Raw genomic sequence first — 12,719 nt, 5'->3', positions numbered from 1 at the left:
AATTTCCTTATCCCTTTAGGTCGAGTACGATCTAGGTCTCGATATGGTGCCTCATTAAAAAGCCTTTTCAGACGTCCATCAAGCTCGGACAGTCTGTAGTAGCCTTTTCCCAGTACTTCAATGACTCGGTAGGGTCCTTTCCAGTTTGCTGCCAGCTTTCCTTCTCCGGGTTGAGTTGTTCCAATGTCATTTCTGATTAGGATGAGATCATTCTCTGTAAAACTTCTCGGTACTACCTTTTGATTATATCTGGAAGCCATTCGTCGCTTTAGGGCTTCTTCCCTGATCCGAGCTCTTTCTTGGATTTCGGGTAAGAAGTCGAGCTCTTCTCTCTGAAGTTGGGAGTTTGCTCGTTCATTGTAGTGGACTACTCGGGGAGATCCTTCTTCGATTTCTATTGGAATCATTGCCTCTGTTTCGTATGCTAGTCGGAATGGTGATTCGTTTGTAGTGGAATGGGGGGTTGTTCGATATGCCCATAGGACCTGTGGAAGTTCCTCGGCCCAAGCTCCCTTCGCTTCTTGTAGCCTCCGCTTTAACCCGGCCAATATGACTTTGTTGGCCGCTTTGGCTTGTCCATTGGCTTGAGGATGTTCGACGGAGGTGAACTGGTGTTTTATGTTCAAGTCGGCCACCAATTTTCTGAAGCCTGCCTCTGTAAATTGGGTACCATTGTCTGTGGTGATGGAGTATGGTACCCCGAACCTCGTAATGATGTTCCTATATAGGAATTTTTGACTTTTTGAGCAGTTGCGTTGGCTAGGGGTTCTGCCTCGATCCATTTTGTGAAATAATCTACTCCTACTATGAGGAATTTTACTTGTCCCGATCCCTGTGGGAAGGGTCCGAGAAGGTCGAGTCCCCATTTCGCAAATGGCCAGGGCAAGGTCACGCTAATGAGCTTTTCTGGTGGGGCAATGTGAAAGTTGGCATGCTTCTGGCATGGTGGACATGTCCTTACAAATTCTGTAGCCTCCTTTTATAGAGTTGGCCAATAGAATCCTGCTCGGAGTATCTTTTTGGTGAGAGCTTGCACTCCGAGATGATTACCACAAATGCCGCTGTGTACTTCCTCCAAGACTTCTTTTGTGTTGGAAGTTGGTACACATTTTAGTAAAGGTGTTGATATCCCTTTTTTGTACAGCATGTTGTTTATGATAGTATAGTACTGTGCCTCCCTTTTCAGCCTCTTTGCCTCCTTTTCATTTGTAGGGAGTTCTTCTGTTTTGAGGTAATTTATTATGGGGGTCATCCATCCTTGATCCCGACCTATTATGGCTAGGATTCTTTCTTCTTCTGCTATTGACGGGTTCTGTAATACCTCCTGGATGAGACTTCTATTGTTGCCCCCTGGTTTGGTACTGGCTAATTTTGAAAGGGCGTCAGCTCGGGCATTTTGCTCACGAGGTATGTGGTGGATCCTATATTTCCCGAGTTGTCCGAGCTGTTCTTTGGTTTTATCCAAATATTTTTTCATGGTCGGATCTTTAGCTTGGTAGCTTCCTGTTATTTGTGAGGTGATAACTTGTGAGTCACTGTAAATGTTGAGTTTTCGAGCTCCAACTTCCCTAGCCAGCTTCAGACCAGCTAATAGTGCTTCGTATTCTGCCTGGTTGTTTAAGGCCAGGAATCCGAATTTAAGGGAGAGCTCAAGCTGAGTTCCTTGGTTGCTTTCAAGTATCACACCCGCACCGCTTCCTGTTTTATTCGAGGATCCGTCTACGTATATGTTCCATTCTATGGGGATTTTCGGGATGTTTGTAAATTCTGCAATGAAGTCGGCCAGGTGTTGCGATTTGATTGCTGTACGTGCCTCATATTGGAGATCGAATTCGGACAACTCGATTGCCCATTGTAGGATTCTTCCTGCTAGATCTATTTTCTGCAATATCCCTTTTATGGGTTGGTTGGTTCGAACTTTGATGGTATGCGCTTGGAAATATTGGCGAAGCCGCCGGGATGTGAGGATCAGGGTGTAGGCAAACTTTTCTATTTTCTGGTAGTTCAGCTCGGATCCCTGTAGTGCTTTGCTAACGAAGTAGACGGGTTTTTGCCCATGTTCGTCTTCTCTGACTAGTGCTGAGGCTATTGCCCGGTTTTCAACTGCGAGGTATAATATGAGCGGTTCTCCTTTTCGTGGCCGAGATAGGATAGGTGGCTGTCCTAAGAACTTCTTGAAGTCTAGGAAGGCTTGCTCACATTCTGTCGTCCATTCGAACTGTTTTTCCTTTCTCAAAGTAGCATAGAAGGGAAGAGATTTTATTGCAGCTCCTGCTAAGAATCGGGATAGAGCGGCCAACCTCCCATTGAGTTGTTGTACTTCTTTGATACAGGTTGGGCTCTTCATGTTGAGTATGGCTCGACACTTGTCTGGATTTGCTTCAATCCCCCTTTGTGTGAGCATGAAGCCCAAGAATTTGCCAGCTTCTACTGCGAAGGTGCATTTTGCGGGATTGAGCCGCATGTTGTGTTTCCTGAGAGTGTAAAACACTTGGGTCAGGTCAGATAACAATGTATCTTCGCTTTGTGTCTTTATCCACATGTCGTCTACATAAACTTCCATAATTTTTCCGATGTGATCTGAGAAAACATTATTCATTAGCCTTTGATAAGTAGCTCCTGCGTTTTTGAGACCAAAAGGCATCACTATGTAACAGTAGTTTGCCTTTGGTGTTAGGAACGAGGTTTTTTCTTGATCTGGTGGATACATGGGGATTTGATTGTACCCTGAATATACGTCCATGAAGGAGAGATACTTATATCCTGATGAAGCATCAACTAGAGCGTCGATGTTTGGGAGTGGGTAGGGGTCTTTTGGGCAGGCTTTATTGAGGTCGGTGTAGTCGGTGCACATTCGCCACTTCCCATTTGACTTTTTCACCAAGACGACGTTTGCTAGCCATAGTGGATATTTAACTTCCCTTATGAACCCGGCCTCAAGTAGCGCTTGTACTTGTTCTTCTACAGCCTGAGCTCATTCTGGTCCAAGTTTTCTTCGTCTTTGTTGTACCGGCCGGGATCCCGGATAGACTGCCAATTTATGGCTCATTAGTTCGGGATCAATACCTGGCATGTCGGCGGCTTTCCATGCGAAGAGATCAATATTATATTGTAGGAACCGTATTAATGATTCCTTTATGTCTCCTTTTAGGATCGTGCCAATATTAGTTGTTTTATCCGAGGTGTCTCCGATCTGGATTCTTTCTACTTCTCCTTCGGGTTGTGGTCGGAGTTCTTCTCGCCTCTGAACTCCACCAAGCTCGATTGTGTGGAACTCTTCTCCTTCACCTCGGAGGTTTAGGCTTTCGTTATAACAGCGACGTGCCATCTTTTGATCTGCCTTTATTGTAGCTATCCCTTCCGCAGTTGGAAATTTCATACATAGATGTGGAGTTGAAACTATTGCACCGAGTTGGTTTAACGTTGTCCGACCTATTAAGGCATTGTAGGCTGAGCTTATGTCGACCACGATGTAGTCTATCTTGAGTGTTCTAGATTGGTTCCCCTTTCCGAAGGTTGTATGTAGCGATACGTATCCCAGCGGTTAAACTGGGGTATCTCTTAGTCCGAACAGGCTGTTCGGGTACGCTCTTAGCTCTTTTTCTTCTAGACCGAGTTTGTCGAAGGCAGTTTTGAATAAGATGTCGACAGAGCTTCCGTGGTCAATTAGTGTACGGTGAAGGTTGGCGTTTGCCAGTATGATTGTAATGACCATGGGGTCGTCATGTCCCGAGATGATTCCGGATGCATCTTCCTTGGTAAACGTGATTGCTGGGATGTCTGGGGCTTCCTTTTTTCCTTCGACGTGGTATACCTCTTTGAGGTGTCGCTTGCGAGATGATTTGGAGATTCCTCCACCAGCAAATCCGCCGTGTATCACATGGACATGTCTTTCTGGTATGCGAGGCGATCGTTCAGATCATCCTACGTCCTCATCCCTCCTTCTTTTCCTTGGTTCTTCGTCCCGGTTGGCCAAGAACCGATCTAACTTTCCTTCTCGTACTAATTTTTCTATGATGTTTTTCAAGTCGAAACATTCATTGGTGGAATGCCCTCGAAGTCGGTGATATTCACAGTACTCATTCTGATTTCCCCTCCTCTTTTGCCTTTAAGTGGCCGAGCTAGAGGGATTTTTTTCCGTGGCAGACTTCTTTGTAAACGTCTACCAAGGATACCCTAAGAGGGGTGTAGTTGTGATATTTCTTGATTTTCTCTCCGGAGCGATCTTCCTTTTTCTTGGATTCTTTATCTCAGTAGGCAGAACCGGACCTTGAGGCTTCACCAAGTCAAGAATTTTCCTCCATGTTAATGTACTTCTACGCTCGTTCTTGTACTTCATCTAGGGATGTCGGGTATCTTTTTGATATAGATTGGCTGAATGGTCCTTCTCACAGGCCATTTATGAGGCCCATGATGGCAGCTTCTGTTGGTAGATTTTGTATGTCCATGCATGTTTTGTTGAATCTCTCCATGTAGTTGCGAAGACTTTCTCGGTCTCCTTGCTTGATCCCGAGTAAGCTGGGTGCGTGTTTGGCTTTGTCCTTTTATATGGAGAATCGAGCCAGGAATTTTTTGGCCAGGTCGTCGAAGCTCGAGATGGATTTTGGAGGTAGGTTATCGAACCATTTAATGGCTGTCTTGGTGAGAGTTGTTGGAAAGGCTTTGCAACGAACTTCATCTGAGGCATCGGTGAGGTACATTCTACTTCTGAAGTTGCTGAGATGATGGTTGTGGTCGGAGGTACCGTCATATAGAGTCATATCCGGAAGCTTGAAATCTTTCGAAATTTTGGTTTTCATAATTTCTCTGGTGAATGGATCTTGATCTTTCTGAGAACTATCCTCCGTAGATGGTCGAGTAGCTTTGGTTTTGAGATCAGCTTCGAGTTTTATAAGCTTATCTTCTAATTCTCGGTGCCGCCTTATTTCCCGGCGTAGATCTTCTTCTTTATCACGTCGATGTTGGGCTTCTTTCTCAAGTTGCTCCAATCGATTTTGAAGCGTTTCTATTACTCCTGGATTTGATGAATTTTTGTCTCCTTGGGTTTCTGGAGTAGTTTTGAGTATTGTGTCCGCGTTTTTATGCGGCGTTCTATCTTCCAAACCTGAATCGTGGTCGTTGTCATGGTCATCCGCCATGTTAATGGGATGACTTCCAGGTCCCCGGCAACGGCGCTAATGTTCCGAGGGTTACCTGAAACTGTAGGTCGATCTCGGATGAGATCTTCTGTGTTGGTCGGAGCCGACGTGTCTGGCAGATGTACGGCGGCCGGAGCTGATGTGTCCGACTTGTTGGACTTGGTGGTAGTGATGATCCTTCGTCCCCGGAGGATGGGGGGGTACCTGCAAGGGACTCCGATGCTTAAGTTAGCAAGGGTATTAAGCAGGTATTGAGTAGAATCAGAGTATGAGTTATACCTGGGTGTTCCAGTGTATTTATAATGGTGAGATGTGGCCTTCTGTGGATAAGATAAGTTAGTTATCTTATCTTATCTTATCTTTAAGTGAGGTCATCTTATCTTTAAGGGAACCGTCCTTCACTCTGTAGGCTTGGGCCGCCTTAGGATTTGGGGTATGTTCCTCTATTTGGGCCCTTTGTTTGGGCTTTCCTGTGATTTGGCTGAGCTCTTTGAGAAGAGGTCGGGTTTGTCCTGACCTAAAGAGGTCGGTCGCTTTGCTTGTAGAACATCCCGGGTCGGACAGCTCGACCCAGGGTATGAACAGAATGGTCCCATGAAATCGATTCCCCATATATCAAACAGTTCAAGCTCTAGAATGTATTGCTGTGGCATCTCATTTCTATTGGGCAGGTTGCCAGTCTTTTGGCATTTGTTGCAGCTTCTCACTAATTCCTTAGCATCTTTGAATATAGTAGGCCAGAAGAACCCACATTGCAGCACCTTTGCGGCAGTTCTTTCTCCTCCAAAGTGACCTCCAAAACTAGCAGTTCTTTCTCCTCTAAAGTGACCTTTATAACTAGCACTATGGCAACTCCACAGGACCCTTCGTCCTTCTTCTTCTGAGATGCACCTCCTAAGGATTCCATCTGAGCATTTCTTAAAGAGATAGGATTTATCCCAAATGAAATACTTGGCATCATTGATGAGTTTCCTTCTTTGATATTTGTTGATTCCAGGGGGTAAGTCACCGGATGCTTTAAAATTGGCTAAATCCACAAACCAAGGTGCTTTATGAATCATCATTAGCTGCTCATCTGGGAAGAATTCATTTACACTTGTATGATGGGCATTATTTGGGTATCATCCTTCTCACAAGGGATTCTGGATAGATAGTCTGCCACTTTATTCTCCACACCCTTTTTGTCTCTAATCTCGATGTTGAATTCATGCAATAATAAGATCCATCTGATTAGTCTTTGTTTTGACTCCTGTTTGGCAAATAGATATTTGAGTGCTGTGTGATCAGTGAAAACAATAACTTTAGAGCCAATAAGATATGATCTAAATTTGTCAAATACAAAAACTATTACCAACAACTCCTTTTCGGTAGTGGTATAATTCCTTTGAGTATCATTAAGGACCTTGCTGGCATAGTATATGACATGCACCAAATTTTCTTTTCTCTGTCCTAACACAGCCCCAACTGCGAAATCAGATGCATCACACATCAGTTCGAATGGTAAATTCCAATCAGGTGGGGTGATGATAGGAGCTGAGGATAGCTTCTTTTTCAAGTTTTCAAATGCAAGCATGCACTTCTCATCAAAGATAAATGGTGTATCAGACATAAGGAGATTGCTTAAGGGCTTGGCTATATTTGAAAAATCTTTAATAAACCTTCTGTAAGATGGTTTAGGCAATTAGGAAAGGAATCTCCAAATACTGAGAAGTCATCCATGAAAACTTCAATGAACTTCTCTATCATATCTGAAAAGATGGAGAGCATGAAGTGTTGAAAAGTTGCGGGTGCATTACATAGCCCAAATGGCATGCACCTGTAGGCAAACACTCCATATGGGCAGGTGAATGATATTTTCTCTTGGTCTCTTGGATCAACCACTATTTGGTTATATCCTGAATAACCATCTAGAAAACAATAATATGCATGTCCCGCAAGTCTTTCCAACATTTGATCCATGAAGGGAAGTGGGAAATGATCTTTTCTTGTGGCTTCATTGAGCTTCTTGTAGTCAATACACATTCTCCAGCCTGTGATGGTTCTTGTAGGGATTAGCTCATTCCTTTCGGTGATTCCTCCTTTCTTGGGAACCAATTGAACTGGACTGACCCATTGGCTATCTAAAATTGGATAGATTACTCTTCTCTGCCACAACTTCATAACTTCTTTCTGCACTACTTCCTTCATTGCTGGATTTAACCTTCTTTGGGGCTGAATGGAAGGTTTGGCACCTTCTTCTAGGAGTATCTTATGTATGCATATGGCTGAACTGATTCCTTTCAAGTTAGCAAGTGTCCATCCAATGGCATCCTTATGTTTTTGTAAGACTTGATGCAACTCTTCCTCTTGTTCTTGGCTGAGGGCTGAATTTATGATCACTGGATAACTTTTATTTTCTCCCAAGTATGCATACTTGAGAGTGGTTGGCAGTGCTTTAAGCTCCAGTTTGGGCACTTCTTTTCTTTCCTCCTTTTCTTCTAGCATGCCTTGAACATGCATTTTAGCGGCTGCAGCTTCATCGCTTACTGCTAATTCTTTTTCTGTTGATGCTTCAAGTTCTTCTTCAAGAGTTTCTTGTACCAAGGCTTCTACGGAGTCCAACCTCATACATTCTCCCAATGAGTTGTGTGGGTAACTCATGGCCTTAAACACATTGAATGTCATTTTCTCCTCGTGTAATCTAAATACAAGTTCACCCTTTTGGACATCAATAATGGCTCCGGCAGTGGCTAAAAATGGCCTTCCTAAGATGATGGAAGTCTTAGCTCCTTCCTCCATGTCTAATACCACGAAATCTGCTGGAAAGATGAAGTCTCCCACCTTCACCAACAAATCTTCTACTATCCCATGGGGAAATTTGAATGACCTGTCTGCTAGTTGCAGGGCCATTCTTGTTGGTTTGGCTTTCTCAATCTTCATTTTTTTCATCATTGCTAGAGACATTAGATTTATGCTGGCTCCTAAATCGCATAAAGCCTTTTCCACAGTAATTTCCCCAATGATACAAGGGATTTAGAAACTCCCAGGATCCTTCAATTTCTGGGGCAATTTGTGTTGGATGATGGCGCTGCATTCTTCCGTGAGTACTACAGTCTCATTGTTCTTCCAGCTTCTCTTTTTGGTCATCAATTCCTTCAAGAACTTGGCATAAAGTGGCATTTGCTCTATTGCTTTAGCAAAGGGTATGTTTATTTGTAGTTTCTTGAAGATTTCCAGAAATCTTGAGAATTGGTTGTCCTCTCCCCTCTTCTTTAATTGCAGTTGTTGGGGGTATGGAGCCTTTGAGAGGCATGGTTTGAGCGCTTCTCCTTCTTGATGTGACTTAGGGGTTAAGGTTTGAGCTTCCTCATTTCCTTTGTTTTCTTCATCCAATTTCTTCTCTGGTGGTTTCTTGTGGGTTGATGAGCGGATAATTTATACGCTTTTTGGCATTGTTTTAAGTATATTTTTAGTATGTTTTAGTTAGTTTTTATTATATTTTTATTAGTTTTTATATAAAATTTACTTTTCTGGACTTTACAATGAATTTATGTGTTTTTCTTTGATTTCAGGTATTTTCTGGCTGAAATTGAGGGACCTGAGCAAAAATCTGATTCAGAGGCAGAAAAGCGTTGCAGATGCTGTTGGATTCTGACCTCCCTGCATTCGAAGTGGATTTTCTGGAGCTACAGAAGCCCAATTGGTGCGCGCTCAATTGCGTTCGAAAGTAGACATCCTGGGCTTTCCAGCAATATATAATAGTCTATACTTTGTCCGAGATTTGATGGCCCAAAAAGGCGTTCCAAGTCAGCTTCAGAATTCCTGGCGTTAAACGCCGGAACTGGCACAAAAGTGGGAGTTAAACGCCCAAACTGGCACAAAAGTGGCGTTTAACTCCAAGAAAAGTCTCTACACATGGAAGCTTCAATGCTCAGCCCAAGCACACACCAAGTGGGCCCGGAAGTGGATTTTTACGTCATTTACTCATTTTTGCAAACCCTAAGCTACTAGTTCTCTATAAATAAGACCTTTTGTTATTGTATTTTCATCTTGGTTCTTCTGGTTCCCTCTCTAGGGCCGAAGCCAATGATCACCATTATCACTTATGTATTTTCAACGGTGGAGTTTCTACACACCATAGATTAAGGTGTGGAGCTCTGCTATACCTCGAGTATCAATGCAATTACTACTATTTTCCATTCAATTCATCTTATTCTTGTTCTAAGATATTCATTCGCACCCAAGAACATGATGAATGTGATGATTATGTGACACTGGCGTTAGTGACAGACGCAAAAGAATCACTGGATTCTATTCCGACATGATCGAGAACCGACAGCTGAATAGCCGTGCTGTGACAGAGGGCGTTGAACATTTTCACTGAGAGGACGGGACTGTAGCCATTGACAATGGTGATGCCCAACATACAGCTTGCCATGGAAAGGAGTAAGAAGGATTGGATGAAGACAGTAGGAAAGCAGAGAGACGGAAGGGACAAAGCATCTCCATACGCTTATCTGAAATTCTCACCAATGAATTACATAAGTATCTCTATCTTTATTTTATGTTTTATTCATCTTTTAATTATCAATCCTCCATAACCATTTGAATCCGCCTGACTGAGATTTACAAGATGACCATAGCTTGCTTCATACCAACAATCTCCGTGGGATCGACCCTTACTCGCGTAAGGTTTATTACTTGGACGATCCAGTGCACTTGCTGGTTAGTTGTGCGAAGTTGTGATAAAGAGTTGAGATTGCAATTGAGCATACCATGTTGATGGTGCCATTGATGATCACAATTTCTTGCACCATGGGTCTCCTTCAATTCCTTCCCATTTCTGAGGGTGATGGCTTGACATTCCTCCTTTGGTATTGAGTTAATATTGCTGCAATTGTTGTGTCCAGGGGCTTGCTTGAATAAGAATTCAATCTGTGTTTCCAGTTTCTTGATGGCAGCATCTTGATTATGCATGTTGGATTGCACTTCTTCCCGAAAGCTTTACTATCTTGAATTTCCTTGCATAGATTTTCAAGTAGAGCCTCAATATTTGATAATCTCTCCTCGGTTATTGATGATGGGTTGAGATTAGGTGGTTGAGAAGGGTGCTTAGATGGATGTTTGTAGGATCTCTGTGAAGTGTGTTGATGAGTTGCATTGTTGTTGGAGTTAAGGTTGTGGCGTCTCTGATCTTACCCTTGGTCTTGTTGGTTTTCCCATCCAAAGTTGGGGTGATTTCTCCATCCCGAGTTGTAAGTTTTGGAGTATGGATCATGGAATTGTCTAGGTGAGTTTCCAACATAGTTGGCTTGCTCCCAGTCACCTTCTTCTCCTATGTTCGCTCCTTCTTGAGCTGATGATGAAGTGATGGCTGCTGCAACTTGGTTTTCCTCCACCTTCTTGGTAAGATCTGCTAGCTGCTTGGTGATCATCTTATTTTGAGCTAACAATGCATCCATGTGGTTCAGCTCCATTACTCCTCTGGTGTTACTTCTTTCGGAGGCATAGAAGTAGTCATTTTCAGCAACTATTTCGATGACATCTATGGCTTCTTCAATGGTTTTCTTCTTGTTTAGAGTGCCTCCTGATGAATGATCCACAACCTTCTTTGACTCATAGGAAAGACCTTCATAGAAGATGTGAAGTTGAACCCATTCATTGAACATATCTGGTGGGCATCTTCTTGTTAGGTCTTTAAACCTCTCCCATGCTTCATAAAGAGTCTCACCATCTTGTTGCCTAAAAGTTTGCACCTCAGCTCTCAGCCTATTGATCCTTTGAGGAGGGTAAAATCTTGCCAAAAACTTGTTCACCATATCTTTCCAATTTGTTAAGCTCTCCTTTGGGAAGGATTTAAGCCATTTGGATGCCTTGTCCCTGAGTGAAAAAAGGGAACAAAAGCAACCTATAGACATCTGGATGGACTCTATTGGACATCACAGTGTCACAAATTCTCAGGAAGGTGGTTAGATGTTGATTGGGGTCTTCTTGAGCACTTCCTCCAAATGAACAACTGTTTTGAACAAGAGTGATGAGCTGGGGTTTTAGTTCGAAGTTGTTGGCATGTATGGTGGGCTTCTGAATGCTACTTCCGCAGTTTCCTGGATTAGGATTGATATAGGAGCCTAGAACTCTCCTTTCTTGCCCAACACGGTTTGCATGGCCTTCTCTGGCATGATTGTGAGCTTCTTCTTCATGATTGTTCTCCAAATTTTCTTCCATATTGGGTTCAAAGTACTCTTCCTCTTCTTCCTCAGCATCAATAATTCTTTTCCCTCTTGCTTCCCTTCTTAGTCTCCAAAGGGTCCTTTCAGGTTCTGAATCGAAGGATGTTGAAACTCCTTCTCTTCTCCCTGTCATACAACAGACAGATTTCACAACAGGAGATAAAACGAAGAAACTATTCTTGTTAGAGTAATTGTTAGTGTGAGTATTGCAATTTATTAAATAGTTAGTGGGTTAGTAAGCAGAATTGTAATTATCAAGAAAGAAAGAACGAAAAATAAAGAGGGTGAAAGGGCTGAGGAAGAAATTAAAACAAACTAAAAGAAATTTGACTGAGTCAAATAAACAAAAAGAAAAATGCTCAATCTAGTGATCTTCAAACTTAATCATTGTTGATTCAAAATCAATCCCCGGCAACGACGCCATAAACTTGATGCATGAAAACTTGTCTCTCAACAAATTTCCCTTCGGCAAGTATACCGAATTGTCGTCAAGTAAAACTCACAATAGAGTGAGATCGAATCCCATAAGGATTGATTGGTCAAGCAACTTTAGTTAGAAGAATAGGCTAGTTGAGCTAAACAGAATTTAGATTGAGAACTTTCGGAAATTTAAATGACTGGAAAGTAAATAACAGAAATTAAAGTGCAGAATCATAAATGGGGATTTGGGGTAATGAGCATGAAAATAAATGGCAGAAAGTAAAGAGAATGGGTAAGATTAGAAATGGGGAAATCATTGGGTTCAGGAGATGTTGCATTCTCCGGATCAAGTTCATTCTCATCTCTTCCTCAATCAATGCATTCATTGATCTCCTTGGCAATCTTAAGTGATTGGATCCCAATTCCTTGGCAATCCAATCTCTCTAAGCTTGAACAATTGCCCAATTCCTTGATTTAATTGCTCATGGGAAGAGATAAAGTGTGGTCACTGATTATACCACATGTATTTCCAAATTAAAGTATTGGGAGGATTACATGTTGGTGGACGAAATTGTGATTGCCCTCTTTGTATTTGCATGAGATTTATTTAATGGCTCTTTGGCATATGTGATCACAACTACGTTCAACTTAACCAGCAAGTGTACTGGGTCATCCAAGTAATACCTTACGTGAGTAAGGGTCGATCCCACAGAGATTTTTGGTATGAAGCAAGCTATGGTTACCTTGTAAATCTCAGTTAGGTAGATTAAAAGGTTTTGGGTTTCAAAAATTAGTTAAAAAGAAAATAAAAGGGATAGAAATACTTATGTAAAGCAATAGTTGGAATTTCAGATAAGTGTGTGAAGATGCTGTGCTCCTCTCGTATCTCTATTTTCTTATTACATTCATCCAATCCTTCCTACTCCTTTCCATGGCAAGCTGTATGTAGGGC

At 42.4% G+C, this 12,719-nt stretch overlaps 1 non-coding gene across 1 annotated transcript; it reads left to right on the top strand.

Annotated features, from left to right (window-relative positions):
* The first annotated feature begins 10,781 nt into the window (after positions 1 to 10,781).
* Positions 10,782 to 10,888, top strand: LOC127745236 (small nucleolar RNA R71). The gene has a single exon (XR_008006433.1). It is a non-coding gene; the product is annotated as a small nucleolar RNA R71 (small nucleolar RNA).
* Positions 10,889 to 12,719: the final 1,831 nt, after the last annotated feature.

This window comes from Arachis duranensis, chromosome 2, assembly GCF_000817695.3.
Source record: "Arachis duranensis cultivar V14167 chromosome 2, aradu.V14167.gnm2.J7QH, whole genome shotgun sequence".
Taxonomy (NCBI): domain Eukaryota; kingdom Viridiplantae; phylum Streptophyta; class Magnoliopsida; order Fabales; family Fabaceae; genus Arachis; species Arachis duranensis.
This window is presented reverse-complemented; position numbering and strand designations above follow the sequence as displayed.